A 14,046-nucleotide genomic window follows, 5' to 3' on the forward strand; every position below is an offset into this window, starting at 1 on the left:
ATTTCCTATGTTGTTGTCTCTTATAGTCCGGGAGCCCGTATCAATATTCCTACGTCATATGACGTCACGATAAGGATAAAATGCACGGCTTGGAAAAGTTGTGCAGAGCAGGGATTAGAAAATTCATTATCATCATCAGGTCATTTAGTCTCCACTGCAGGAGCACGCCTCTAATTGACCAGAGGCAAGAGGATTTGTCCTACACTCCCCACGCTGGCCAGACGGGTTGGGGAGGCCTGATGTTCGCATATTTGTCTCTTAGTCGCCTCTTACGACATCCACGGGAAGAATGGTCCCATTCTACGCTGCCGGAATTACATAGTATCATCGTATGCTTAAACAAAAACAATAATTACATAAGCAGAACAATGTGTGGACTAAAAACTGTTCATGTCGAGATAAGAATCTTGCTTGATTATACAAGCTAGAACTAGAAAGAATTGATTACTAGTAATTTTGTGCATGAATTGTTGCACTTTTGAGCAAAAACCTACACTAATATTATGAATGCGAAAGTAAGATTTTCAGTCCACATATTCGGTAAACAAATTAGCTATACAAGTTTAGGGATAAAGATTGCTTCCTAGGGATGAGACCGCCTAAATAGGCTAGTTTCCTAAAAAAAATTTTTTAGTCCATCAATTTTAATATAAAAAAATATTGTACACGTAACACGTATATTTTTCATTGTCAATCTAACTAATAATTACAAAGTTATAGTGCGTTGAAGTTCCGCGCGACGTCACCAAGTGCTGCACTTTTACGCACTCACTGACGTCACGGGCCTTTTCTTTAGAACTTTGGCATGCTTTATCTCTTTATATTTTCATTAGTTTTATAAAGTGAAAAATACGTGTCGAGTAATTTTTGATAAGCTAACTGACGAACTAATTAAAAATCTTGCTTTTTTACCCAGGAAACATCCCTATTGTAAAGTTACTAATAGGTATGTAAATTGTGCCGTATCTATTGTATATTTCTCTCTTTTCTTTTTTTGTGTGGTGTACAATAAAGAGTGTTCTATCTAGTACATCCTAGATCCTAGCTACTAAAGACGCTTTAATGATTTGTTAATATTTTAATTTCTTTTTTCATATAAAAATTTCACCAAATCACACAATCAAATTCGCAAACAGAAAATGCAAATACCCACAAGGCTTTGTATAGAAATTGTGCATAATTGGCGCCTATTTATAACAGCGGTCCCAATAAACAACCTTGAGGAAGCCGGTTTTGTGTTCAGCCGGCTAAAAACTAGATATAAAGGTGCTCACTTGGGTTGTAGCTGTGTAATCAGTTGTACAATTCGTTTGTAGTTCATAATTAATTGTGAACTAATTTACGAGTAGGTAATCAAGCAAGAAATTGGATTAAATAGAAGTATATTTCGTTTTCAGTGTTTCTTTTTATAGAAGCGTTTGTTATTTAGTTTCTAATTATGTCGCTTCATGAGATACTGTCTGCTGACAGACAGGCAGAAAAAGAAAAAAATATTAGGGTCCAGTTAGCTTTGCACCTTTTGGGTATGGAACCCTATGCGGCAAAATGTTAGATTGGAATTGAAATTGGAATGGATTGCTTTTGCACCGTTTGTAAGGTACCCTGAATACTGGGCCTGCATTTCAAATCAAATCAAATCAAATCATTTGTTCAGTACTTAGCCCTTTCCAGCGCGCTTATACACGTCCCAAATATAGCTTGCCCTACCACCACTTCGAGACAACATTATGGGCTTGCGCTAAGAAGAAGTGGCGGAAGAAACTCACACCCGTATTCACAAACGATGCTTGCTTAAGTAAAGCCACGCGCACAGCGTTGTTAGAGCTTTGTGATTGGTTCGTGTGTGATCCTGTGCGTCCACGCGCACTGTGAGACCTCATAGTAATGTTTGTGAATACAGGCGTCAGTCACCTTTGTCAGCCTCTTTTTCAACTAGATACAGCAATTACTTATTTTGATGAAATAACAATTAATAATGTCATACAACTTTCTCACATGACTGGGCTTTTATAGTTGACATTTTGACAAGTATTTCTCAGCCATCGTAGCATCAATAATGAAACAATTACTTAAGTTAGCCCGTGGGAGTGGAATGACCTAACAGCATTGTTCTTTGTGGTTTATATCAAATACAGACAGACTTATCTGTCTCTCTGTGTTACATGGGTCTTCAAAAGTCCATTGTTGACCTCTCTGAAACAGCCATTTTTTCTTCAATATACGGTTCAATATGGTTCAGTCGATGAAGCACCTGATGTCGTGCCCTGAGTACCCAAGCAACTGCACTCAGGAGGATTTGATGAGTGCTACTGACAACGCAACTCTTGTGGCGGAGTTTTGGGCTGACACTGTGTAGGTTGGTTGTCGACACGAAAAGAAAAAGAATATAGTTCCGGAAGATTAAATCAGTTTTTCACCAAAGCGGAGAAAAGCTCAGCTGTTTGGAAATCTTTGGTTTTTCAAACACATCTCTTCTCTCCGCCTATTATTATTAAAATAGTACCACTCCCACTCTTCCCGTGGGTGTCGTAAGAGGCAACTAAGGGACAAATATGCGAACATCAGGCCTCCCCAACACGTCTGGCCAGCGTGGAGAGTGCAGCAGGCCAAATCCTCCACTTGCCTCTGGTAAATTAGAGAGTCGTGCTCAAAGAGACTAAATAACCTGATATTGAATGATTTAATCCTCTTTTTCGAAGAGTGAATCTCCGGACTCCTACCAAAAATTCATGAACTCAAAATTTCATATTTTCTTGGGTGATTCACATGTCAGTATGAAAGATCCCTTTTAAAAAGAACACTTGGACTCGCACCACGGTCCGAATCACTCGTGGTATGAAACGTCTACCTAAAATAAACTACCTACTTAAAAAGCACTTTATTTTGATACCACACTCGATAGGTTTTGAGAAACAAACATTTTTTTTGAAAACATTATTGCGCCTGAAATCCGCCATTTTGGTTTTTTTTTCAGTGTCACTCTCACGATTATGACGAATCTAACGATACCTCTCACGCTAAAATCGGTCAAGCCGTTTAGGCTGTAGGCCGTGCCAAAGAAAATACATACATACATACCCACCTACATACATACACTTGAAAAACATAACCCTCCTTCTGGCGCAGTCGGGTAACTACCCAAAATCATATCATCATACACAATTACCAACTTGAAGTTCAACAACCTTTTTCACACCTGAATCGTTAGTCACTGTGCCCATTCTCATGTCACTATGTCAACCCACATGTGGCACACTTATCACAATGGATTAAGGTCCACAATCGTGCAAAATCTCTTCATTAGTGATAACGTTAGTAGCTGTATGTAGGTAGTCTTTAACACAGTGGATTAGAGTTGAGAATTAGTTTGTTTGTTAACTGAAAGTTTAATAGGTAACTGTGTTAGTAAAACTGATTCTGTTTTGGCGGTGTTTGCTCGGATTCTGTCTGTTTTCGATGGACATTTTAGGGTTCCGTACACAGAGGATTCCAAATGTGGAGCTTCGCCTACGTGCAATAAATGTGTGATAGAAAGACCGACTTACTCCATACTTATCGTTGTAATTTAGCCAATTATACAGGGTGTGTCGTAAATAGTGGTCCAAAGCAAAGGGGTCGATACACTGTACACTGAAGTACCACATTATACCAGTATTTAAAAAAAATATTCAAGGTTGTTAAAAAAAAAGTATTCCAATATTTTTTTTACAAACTGAATTTTAATAAACAAGTTTGTTTCGAAATTCAATACTCACTAGTTCACTACTAGCAAATCGCTAGACTTTACTTTTACTTTTTAACATCCTTTAATATAATATGTAACTGTAAAGTTTCATCAAAATCCGCTTAGTGGATTTTTGGATGAAAGAGTACAAACATCCATCCAATTTCTTAAACTGTACATTTATTGAATTGTTGATCTTGACCAAAAATACTTGAATTAAATCATATCCATAGATGGCCGAAACAGCTGTTCCCTTTATTTATATTTGTGCTCACAAATCTATAAATACCCGCCATCCCCATACTTAACTGTTTCTTGTTTATTTCTTAACCGGATACAGTTAAAAATAACCACAAGAACGCCTTTGTAGTTATCCCACTTTGAAACATCTGGTTGGACATGTATTGAATCTGGATACTTGGTACAAAAGTTAACTGGAAGATGCTATATGTGGCATTAGGTTCGTCTTTTGTCATTATTGGGTGCAATGAAGTTTTAAATAAATAAATTATTACTTCTTCAGTAGGTATACTTCTAGGTACGCTTGGGAATCAAATAGTTTTTGGAAAAAATTCGCGCCATTTGCATAAATTGTATATTTATCTTCTCTCTAAATCTAAACAGTTGTACTAGTCTGTCTGTATTTATTATAAACTAACTTTTGCCTGCGGCTTCGTTGGTTTGACTGTAACAGAAAGTAAAACGCGGCCCCATTGCAGAAACTGGGATAAAAACTATCCTACCGTTTTCCTGGAGTCTCAAATTATCTTTATGCCACATTTCACCTTCTTTTTCTTCTTATTTTGATACGATTCTGAAAAGTCAAGTGGCAAAAACCGGAATTAATAACCTAGTATAGTTCCAAAATACTGAACTGTCCTATCCGTGACATTGACAGCGGGGCGCCACCGTCAATACCGGATCGCTGGTTCCTATTTTTGCCATGTTGGAAACTAAACAGTTAAACGGTGGTGGCATCCCCCTGTCAATGAGTTTGGTGGGACAGTTCAGTTTAGTTTAGGTCGTCTATATTGATAGTAGCGCTCTCCAGTAAATCTCAAAATTATACTTCATTGTTGTCCAATGTGGCAGAAATCGGAACTAATAACTCGTAGTAGCGCCTACCTGTCTAATGTCATATCTGGGACACCTCAATGTTGTCTAACTATGTATAGATGACCCACGCTGAACTGTCCCACCAAACTCAATGACAGGGGGGCGCTACCATCGTTCAACTATATGGTTTCCAACATGGCAAAAATCGGAACCAGCGATCCGGTATTGACGGTGGCGCCCCACTTTCAATGTCATGCATAGGACTTCAGTTCAGTATTTTGGAACTATATAAATCTGTTGACATTTGACTACGATAACCATCTCTGACGACTAAAGCGAAGCTAAACAATAGCTTGTGCAAAAAGGTTCTATCATTAGTAAGCCGAGTGCCAAACAAAAACCGCAGCCGCCGAATTTGGGGCGCAAAACCATAATTACGTAAACGCAAGTCTGCGGTCAGCTTCTGTAAGAGTTAGATCGATTAGATACTTGTTCCACCGTCGACGAGGAAACAATTATTCATCATCATCATTTGAGCCATAGGTAGGACATAGGCCTCCCCCAATGATTCCCAGATAGGCCAGTAGGCAGCGACCTGCATCCAGCGCCTTCCTGCTACCTTTATGATGTCATCAGCCTACCTTGTTAGTAAACCTCCTATGCTGCGCTTGCCGGCACGACGCCTCCACTTCAAAACCTTGCTGCCCTATCGGCCATCAGTTCTGCGTGCTATGTGCCCTGCCTATTTCCACTTCAGCCTACTAATCCGTTAGGCTATGACTGACAACTTTCGTTTACGGATCTCCTCATTTTTGATTCGGAGAAAACGATGACCATCAACCAAAGGACGTCCACTGCTGGACAAAAGTCTCCAGATGTTGCGGGCAGTGCAGGATTGAGCGCTGCGGAAATCCTTGAGGGAGGCCTTTATCCAGCCGTGGACGTTTTTTAATTACAATTAATTCTAATAGAACGCCAAATCAGGTCCACACTACATTTCTCTTTTTTTAGGTCTAATCTACGGTCTTATGAAATTACTTTCGTAACCGGCAGTTATTAAATAACTTATCGCTGTGTTGTGGTATATTGATGCCAAAGCGTTAGATTTTTAATCGAATGATTTTAATAATTAATTGCGTATGCGGGTCACAAAGATGTTATCAAGGAAGTGTGATATAACCTGATGACCTAGTGGTTTGTGCACCCAGTGTGTTATATTTGTGGACGCTGTAGTTGCGACTTCGAATCTCACTAGGGTCAAATTTCAGGTCTTTATGCGTTTCGTCGCACCAGGTGTGAATCGAGGTGTCTTTTACACTGTGGTGTGAATCTCCATTTCTCCAAAGAAAATGTTGTAATTAATCGATTCGAACCGTGATAGGCGATAAAATAGTTTTTTCGAAAAGAAAAAATTGTAAACGATGTTGTCCCTATATGGTGGTAGGGCAAGCTATATTTGGGACGTGTAGGTTCCCTGACATACTAGTAAAGAATTTTGAACATGAAAATTATTGGAAGATTCGCACCGCAGTCCGAATCACTTGTGGTGTGAAACTCCTAAAAACCCAAATTTTATGCACGAATATATGTATGAATATTCTGATAAACTGTTCATTGTCTGAGTCACATATTATATCTAAAAGGTAACTAAGTATTGGAATTTAATTCGGCTTTTAGTTACAGTGTTTACTTTTCCCTGCCACTGATGTGTCATGGAGTTGCACTACTGTTATTTGATAGAAATATAATAACACCAATAAAATTGTCTTAATATTCACAACTTTTATGGGTTTTCCCGGACTTTTACAGGACTGGAATTACCAGTAAGAAGCTATATCGTTGTGGATAAATAATGTTATTTTAGAATAGTTGTAACATAGATCATAGAAATATTGAATAGTAGAGTCAACAACCCAATACGTGGGCCTTCGTCACCGTGGGCCACGGCATGCTATAATATGCTGAGTGGGGTCCCGTTGCAGTGGGCATCTTGTTGGTGAATGGGTGGCACTGCTCAGTTTACTCTTGTTTTAATTTTTTCTTCTTCCATTATTATGTGCCACTGTCATGTCTATGTAATTGCCTGTATTTGTGTGATGTCCATTGTAATAAATGTATCTTTCTTTCTTTCTTTCTTTCAATAGAAAATATGTAGATTTTTATTAAGCGTTTGCATTAACAAATCGTCTAGGTGTTTTTCTTTTTCGTTTTCTAGAAATATGTACCTAAGATACAGACTAAACTCGTGACGTCACTGTACAACTTTAAACAACGTCTTGTACTGGTTTTATGGACGCGTGTCATGTGACGTCACGCTCATCTAATTCACGTTTAAACGCTTTTATCTTTTTTATTTCCAATTCAATTTCAGTACTTATTTTGGTTATCGAATTAGCTATAACTAGGATATTTAATTATGTACAAATAAACAGACAGACAAACAGTAAATCTTAATAGATGTAACGATATGTATTTAACTCTATCGTTAGCATTGACCCCTTATCTTTTGACATTGATAATTCAATAAACTTGTTGATTATACGATTAATTAATATTCATACTTATCTCTAGTTAACTTTGACACTACCCTTCTAAAATAGTCTTGGAATTACCTAATAGATTTGTTCGAGACCGTCCTATCATCATCATCATCATCTCAGCCATAGGACGTCCCCTGCTGAACATAGGCCTCCCCCAATGATTTCCACATCGCCCGGTTGGTAGCGGCCTGCATCCAGCGCCTTCCTGTTAACTTAAAGAGGTCGTAGGTGCACCTTGTGTGTTGAAAGCCTACGCTGCACTCTCCGGCACATGGACGTTCGAATCTTCTTCCGATGAATTCCGTTGAGGGTCCAATGACAGTTTCGTCCAGCGCTTCCCCCGGGACAATCTTAGCCTTCACTTTTTGCGTTGGGTTTTATTGGCAGTCAAGCTGAAATCCTGGCAACAAAGCAGTTGCTGCAGTGGAAACAAGATATCTATTCCCATCTTTCCCGTTTCTTAGTTTGTAGAAAACTCAGCGTGGAATGTTCATCCACAAGGTGGACTCAAAACCTCATAAAGGTAGCAGGAAGGCGCTGGATGCAGGCCGCTACCAACCGGGCGATGTGGAAATCATTGGGGGAGGCCCATGTTCAGCAGTGGACGTCCTATGTCAGCCACAGATGATGAATGATGATGATGATTAGTTAGGATAGGAAAGTCGCTCACCTCGCAACCTACTTTGCATGTAAAATAACCTTGCCAAGCTATTACATTAAAAAATAGTAACAGTTATGAAATAACTAAAATTAAAACCAGAACTGGTTATTCTTTAAGACCTGACATAGTGTTTACTATTTCGCATTCATACCTAGTGCGTCAATGTTAGGGCTGTCCAATTGTTGACAAATTTTTTATCCACAACGTGGAAGTTCTTGGCTTGCATCTCACCTAATGGAAAGTAATAATCAGGCCTCTTTTCCACTGTACACTTTGGGCATATGCTCAGTTCCCCGCGACCGAGGCTTCAAACTACTAAATATGTTCTTCTGATAATTTTCGTTGCGGGTTCTAACCTAAGATTGTTTGACTTTCCCCCGGGACAAACTTGACCTTCACTGGTTGGGTTTTTATTGACGGTCAAGCTGTAGATCCTGGCTACACAGGAGTTGCAGCGGTGGGAATGAGAGGTAGGAACAGTCCCGTTTCCCTGGGAAAAACTTAGACTGGATTACAACTAGACTTGAAGATTCAAATGATGTTTTTATACAGTTATCCATGACCTATAGTGCAAGTGTGGAATTTTATAAGCCAAGTCAAATTCAGGGTCGTATGACGGAATCTGTACTATTGTTTTTAATTCCAGTAGGTAAAAGAGATACGGCTGTTATAAATATTGAATATACGACGCATTTGCGTCGTTAGATTTGCGGCAAATTGCGATTCAGTTTTTTTCGTGTTTTGTTAAAACTTACGAACGCTATAATCTTTTCGTTTTTTTGATGCTCAGAATTTACGATTCATCGCTATCTTTTTATGCTCTCTGCTTCTCTATTTTACCCTCATCATGAGACCTTATAGATTCTTAAATGGGACCTTTATTTTTTGTCGTGAAGCACCTAGACTTATAGATCATAAAGGTAGCAGGAAAGCGCTGGACGCAGGCCGCTACCAACCGGGTGACATGGAAAGCATTCGGGGAGGCCTATGTTCAGCAGTGGACGTCCTATGGCTGCGATGATGACGATGATGATGACCTAGATTACGACGGCTAGGTGTTGATACAGTGGTTCTTAGAACTTTTAGTTTATGATGCCGATGTTTACTCGGTGGATCGACTATGAAGGCCGTGATAAGCTTCTGAATTCGATTAGCACAGGAGTGTTGAGGAGGTCCTTGAAGCAGCCTTTGTCCAGCAGTGGACGTTATTTGGCTGAAGCGAAACGAAAACTAATGTCAATTATCCAAATGTAGAGATGGCAAGATAATAGTTTAGAATAACTTAAAATGTTTAATAACGTCAAACGATATTTCCAACGTCGACAACCCTGCTCAACTAGCCCACATAGATAAATATCTCACGCACGCAACAATGGACGCTTGTCGCAACATTATTGTTGGATTCCGAAGCCTGAGACGCCCGAGTGTGGTGTTAGACTTCTATGTACACTTGTACAGAAAGCCGTGTCAAACATGATGAGTTCATCCATCATCATCATCACCATTAGCAGGCGGCCCTCAAAATATGTTGTTGGGACCCGAAAATCGGCTAAAACCCCTGCATTTTTTCGCTTCTCATCAGCTTGACGATTTAAATAGCTTTCCAACTTGACTTATGTACTACTAGCTATAACAGAAAAACTACCGCGCGCGTCCCTGTTTCAAAAACGGGAATAAAAACTATCCTATGTCCTTTCCCGGGACTCAAACTACCTCTATTAGATGCCAAATTTCATCAAATCGGATCAGTGGTTTAGGCGTGAAAGCAAGACAGACAGAGTTACTTTCGCATTTATAATATTAGTATAGATAGATGTTTCCTAGATAGATGAATGCGTCCACAACAGGCCTCCATGGAGTGGCACAAATCCTTATCTCCCGTTGTTTTAATCTAGCCGTTAGGGGGCGTCCATAAATTACGTGAGACAATTTTGGCCATTTTTCAACCCCCCCGCCCCCCTTGGTGAGATTTGGTGAGATTTTGCCTGACCCCCTCCCCCACCCCCCTAATCTCACGTGATATTTAATAAAATGCCTATTTTGCATTGTCTATGCTTCGAGTCTATTAGATTTATATGAAAAAATCAGTAACCCAGTGTCGTGCCACGCGCAGTGCAGGGTTCCGTAGCTTCCCGTCGTTTAGTAAGACAAGCAATCGCTTCAACCTAGGACCAGTTTTTTGATTCATAGTTAAAATAACTAATTGTTAAATTTTGCTACTAAGTAACGGTTAAATATTAATAAAATGAAAACTAATAGTTAAAAAAATTAGTAAAAGTCAAGTTAAACATTGTTATAAAATAATTTTTTTTCTGTTATTTAACCAATTGTCATTTGACATCTGTCAAATTTTACTATTGGTTACTTTAACTACGAATACATAATGTTTTCATACACGTATGTATGTATGTCATTTTTTCGGGTTCCGTAGTCCTGACAAGGAACCCTTATAGTTTCGATATGTCTGTCTGTCTGTCTGTCCCAGGTTTCGCTTGGAAACTATTGGCACTGGGGAGCTGTAATTTTGTGAAAGTATGTATATTAATCACGCCGACAAAAGGGTAAAATAAAATTTTGAAAAAAAAAAATTTCTAGGGTAGCTCCCCTGCATGTAAAGTGGGGATGAATTTTTTCAAGGAAAACTAGGTATAACGGTTAAGATACATTACTTAATTTAAGAGTAATAGTCATTTGCCTCATGTTTTATACAATTTCTTAACCAGTAAAAATTCCTTACAAGAAAATATGAAAAGTGACTTTAGATGAAGTAATTGCTTGCTTCTGAAATATATTGTGGTAACGACATACAATTACGGAACCCTAAACTGCGCGTGGCACGACACGCATTTGGCCATTTTTTTACGCAATAGCGATGCCGATGACGTTTTTTTTAATTTCGACATTTATTCTGCATCTTTAGTGTTCACAAATGCAGATGGAGGCATTTTTAGTTTAATTTGATTAGACGGTTTGGAATAAATTGTCATTATCATCATAAAAAAAATCTTTTTTTTTACTTCAATAACCCAGTTTTCTGGCAATTTTACTCTATTTCTTGCGGGAAAAATTACGTGATATTTTCCGAGACCCCCCCTCTCCCCCACGTGAGATTTAGTGAGGTTTTCGGTGACCCCCTCCCCCCCCTAAAAGTCTCACGTAATTTATGGACGCCCCCTTACCAGCTCTCTTCCTGAGGTCATCGTCCTTCGAAAAGTGGTGTAGTGGTTCGAAACGGACTACTATTCCGGAGGTAGCGGGTTCGATTCCCGCACAGTACAAACATTTGTGTGCATGAACATATTTGTTTGTATTGGACTGGGTGTTTTCTATGTATAATATGTATGTATTTACAAAAAAAAAGTATATAAGTATGTTTATATCCGTTGTCTAGTACCCATAGTACAAGCTTTGCTTCGTTTGGGACTAGAAGCGCAGTGTAAAATGTCCAAGGATATTTATTTATTTATTTATTTATAAAGTGGACATAAAGGCGTCCTTCGCTACTTTTGGCAAAAAATATTTTTTCCGATTTACCAATAGATGACTGGCTCACTGTAACGTGAGCTTGCTACAATTTTAAACTCCGTCTATCTGTCTAATGAAATCTACTGTGATCTCCTGTAGAATGAAAATTAAAATCAAATTCAAATTCAAAAGATGTTGATTGTGAACCACAGGATAGGAACATAGGTTGTCAAATTATATGGGTATAGATCGATTGCGTTCCGCATTGTAGGCATACAATAGTCTTAGGCTTGGTTGCACCACCTTTACTTTAACTTTGACAAACGTCAAATATCCGTCAAACTCCATACAAAAATCACCGGTTATCGTTATAGTTATGGTCTAGGTCAGGGTTTCCGATTTTTTTTTTGCCAAGTAACCCTAATTGATTATACTTTTCCTAGCGGAACCCCCGTACTACTCCGCCCGCACGCCCTGCCTCTCCCTTGTGCGTAAACAAGTCGGTGCGAGCGAACAACGTCGGTCACGAAACGTGGGATAATATTTTTTACGGAACCCTTGCAGCCTTTCCAGGGAACCCCAGGGTTCCGCGGACCACCATTCGGGAACCGCTGGTCTAGGTGGTGCAACTCAGCCTTACAGTGTTACTGCTTAATTCTAGGGTTAAAGTTAATTAGGTTTTTTGTTACAAAGTCATTGGCCCATTGCACAATATACACTGTTTCTAGGTGATCTATCTTAAAAGGTGCCGTGAAATGAATTTCGAAAGGGATTTCGAATCGTTGCGAAAGACTCGCAATCAGCGGAAGCTGGAACCTCGATAGCCAAGCTTGCGAAATTCTGCTTCGTTACTTAAAGTAGATATAATAAAGGGCTTAAAACCAGTTTAAGTAGGAAGTTTAAAGTTTTAAACTATTTACTGTTAAAACCACCATATTATGATAAGCAAACATATTACTGTAATACCTACTATTGCAAATGTGCACACTGACAGTGCCTAAAATGATAAGTTTTTTTTATCCACAACAAAGAAGCCCTTGGCCTGTATCTCACTTGATGGTAAGTGATGATCAGGCCGAAGGTGGAAGGGAGCTTCACCCGGAATCCTCGACCACGGAGGAACTGGCTATCTTACCTCTAACTGCCGGAACACAACAATTATGTTAACATTGTTGTTATGGCGACAGACTTAGATGGTGGTAGCTAGCCAGGCGGACTTAGACAATCCCTACCACCAACCGAACCGAACAGAAACATCTGCCCCCACTGGGAATCGAACCCAGGACCTCTGCGTCTAACAAAAGAAGAATCTAAGAAGTTAAGAACTAAGTATAATGGCAGTTGAAATGCACAAGGCCAAATCCTCCATTTGCCTCTGGTAAATTAGAGAGGGTTGTGCTCCTGCAATGGAGACTAAATGACCTGATGATGAAATGAAAATGAAAATGAAAAATGTTTATTTCGTTAAGAACAACAATTAATGGAATTTGAGGTGGACTCTTTCTTGTAAGTGCAATGGCACCTGTGCCAGAAGGAGTCGCTCTCCCTTAACAAATTAACAGTAACATTTTTTTTTATCATAACCAAAAAGTAACAAAATCACCACATATTTAGGTTGCGTTTGGTGTGTGTGTGTGTGTTTGTGTGTATATGTGTGTGCTTGCGTGTTGCATAAGATAGGTAATTCATTCTTGGGGAAATGTATTACCATATTTAACAAAATACCACACAACCTTGTCGAATTGCCAATAAACAAATTTAAGATACATATAAAAAATACCCTTATGTCCAAAGGGTACTACAAGGTTCGAGACTATATTGATGACAAGGATGCGTGGTCAGTTCAGTCTGCACATATTTGATGTACTTAAATTTGACTATTCTTACCGTTAGATAATTCCTGGCAATAAGTGGTGACTGAGTTTGTTCCGGCGTTTCTTCTCAGCACTTGCCATATGTTTGTCTCGAAGCGCTGGTAGGGCCCAAAAGATAAGGAGACATGTAAAGTGCCCCATAAGGGCTACCTTTTTCTTTTTTTATTATTTTCTATTGACGTTCATAAGTGCCACTTGTGGTCTAAACTGAATAAATATTTTTGATTTTTTTGATTTTTTTTTTTTATATGAACTTCCGACCCGAGTTATAGTAGAACACAGACTGCCTAGTACTGCTGTACTGTACTGTAAAGTTTCATCAAAATCTGTTCAGTAGTTTTTGCGTGAAAGTGTAACAAACATCCAGACATCCACACAAACTTTCGTATTTATAATATTAGTAAGACTAGTAAAAAGTAAGATAGTAAGATGAATTATTTTAGTTATTTGTTTACTTATAATAATATTTATTTATATAATTCTTAGCTCTGTCTGATAATGGATCTGGAGAAGATGCAATGGCCACCTCCGTAACAAAACAATAGAACCCTATGGAGTTAAGGCTTGTGTGATTCGCCTTGACGAATATTTCGTATCCACGGTCCGATGTTGGAGCTGTAAGGGGGCAGATTTTTTTTTTCACTATGTGACTGTCTTTATTTTGTATTTAATATATTTTACATATTATACCTATTCGTGTTTCATTATTTGTATCCAGGGTCCGAT

This window comes from Ostrinia furnacalis, unplaced genomic scaffold (genome assembly GCF_004193835.3).
Source record: "Ostrinia furnacalis isolate ACB-3 unplaced genomic scaffold, ASM419383v2 OfSCF5843, whole genome shotgun sequence".
NCBI classification, from domain to species: domain Eukaryota; kingdom Metazoa; phylum Arthropoda; class Insecta; order Lepidoptera; family Crambidae; genus Ostrinia; species Ostrinia furnacalis.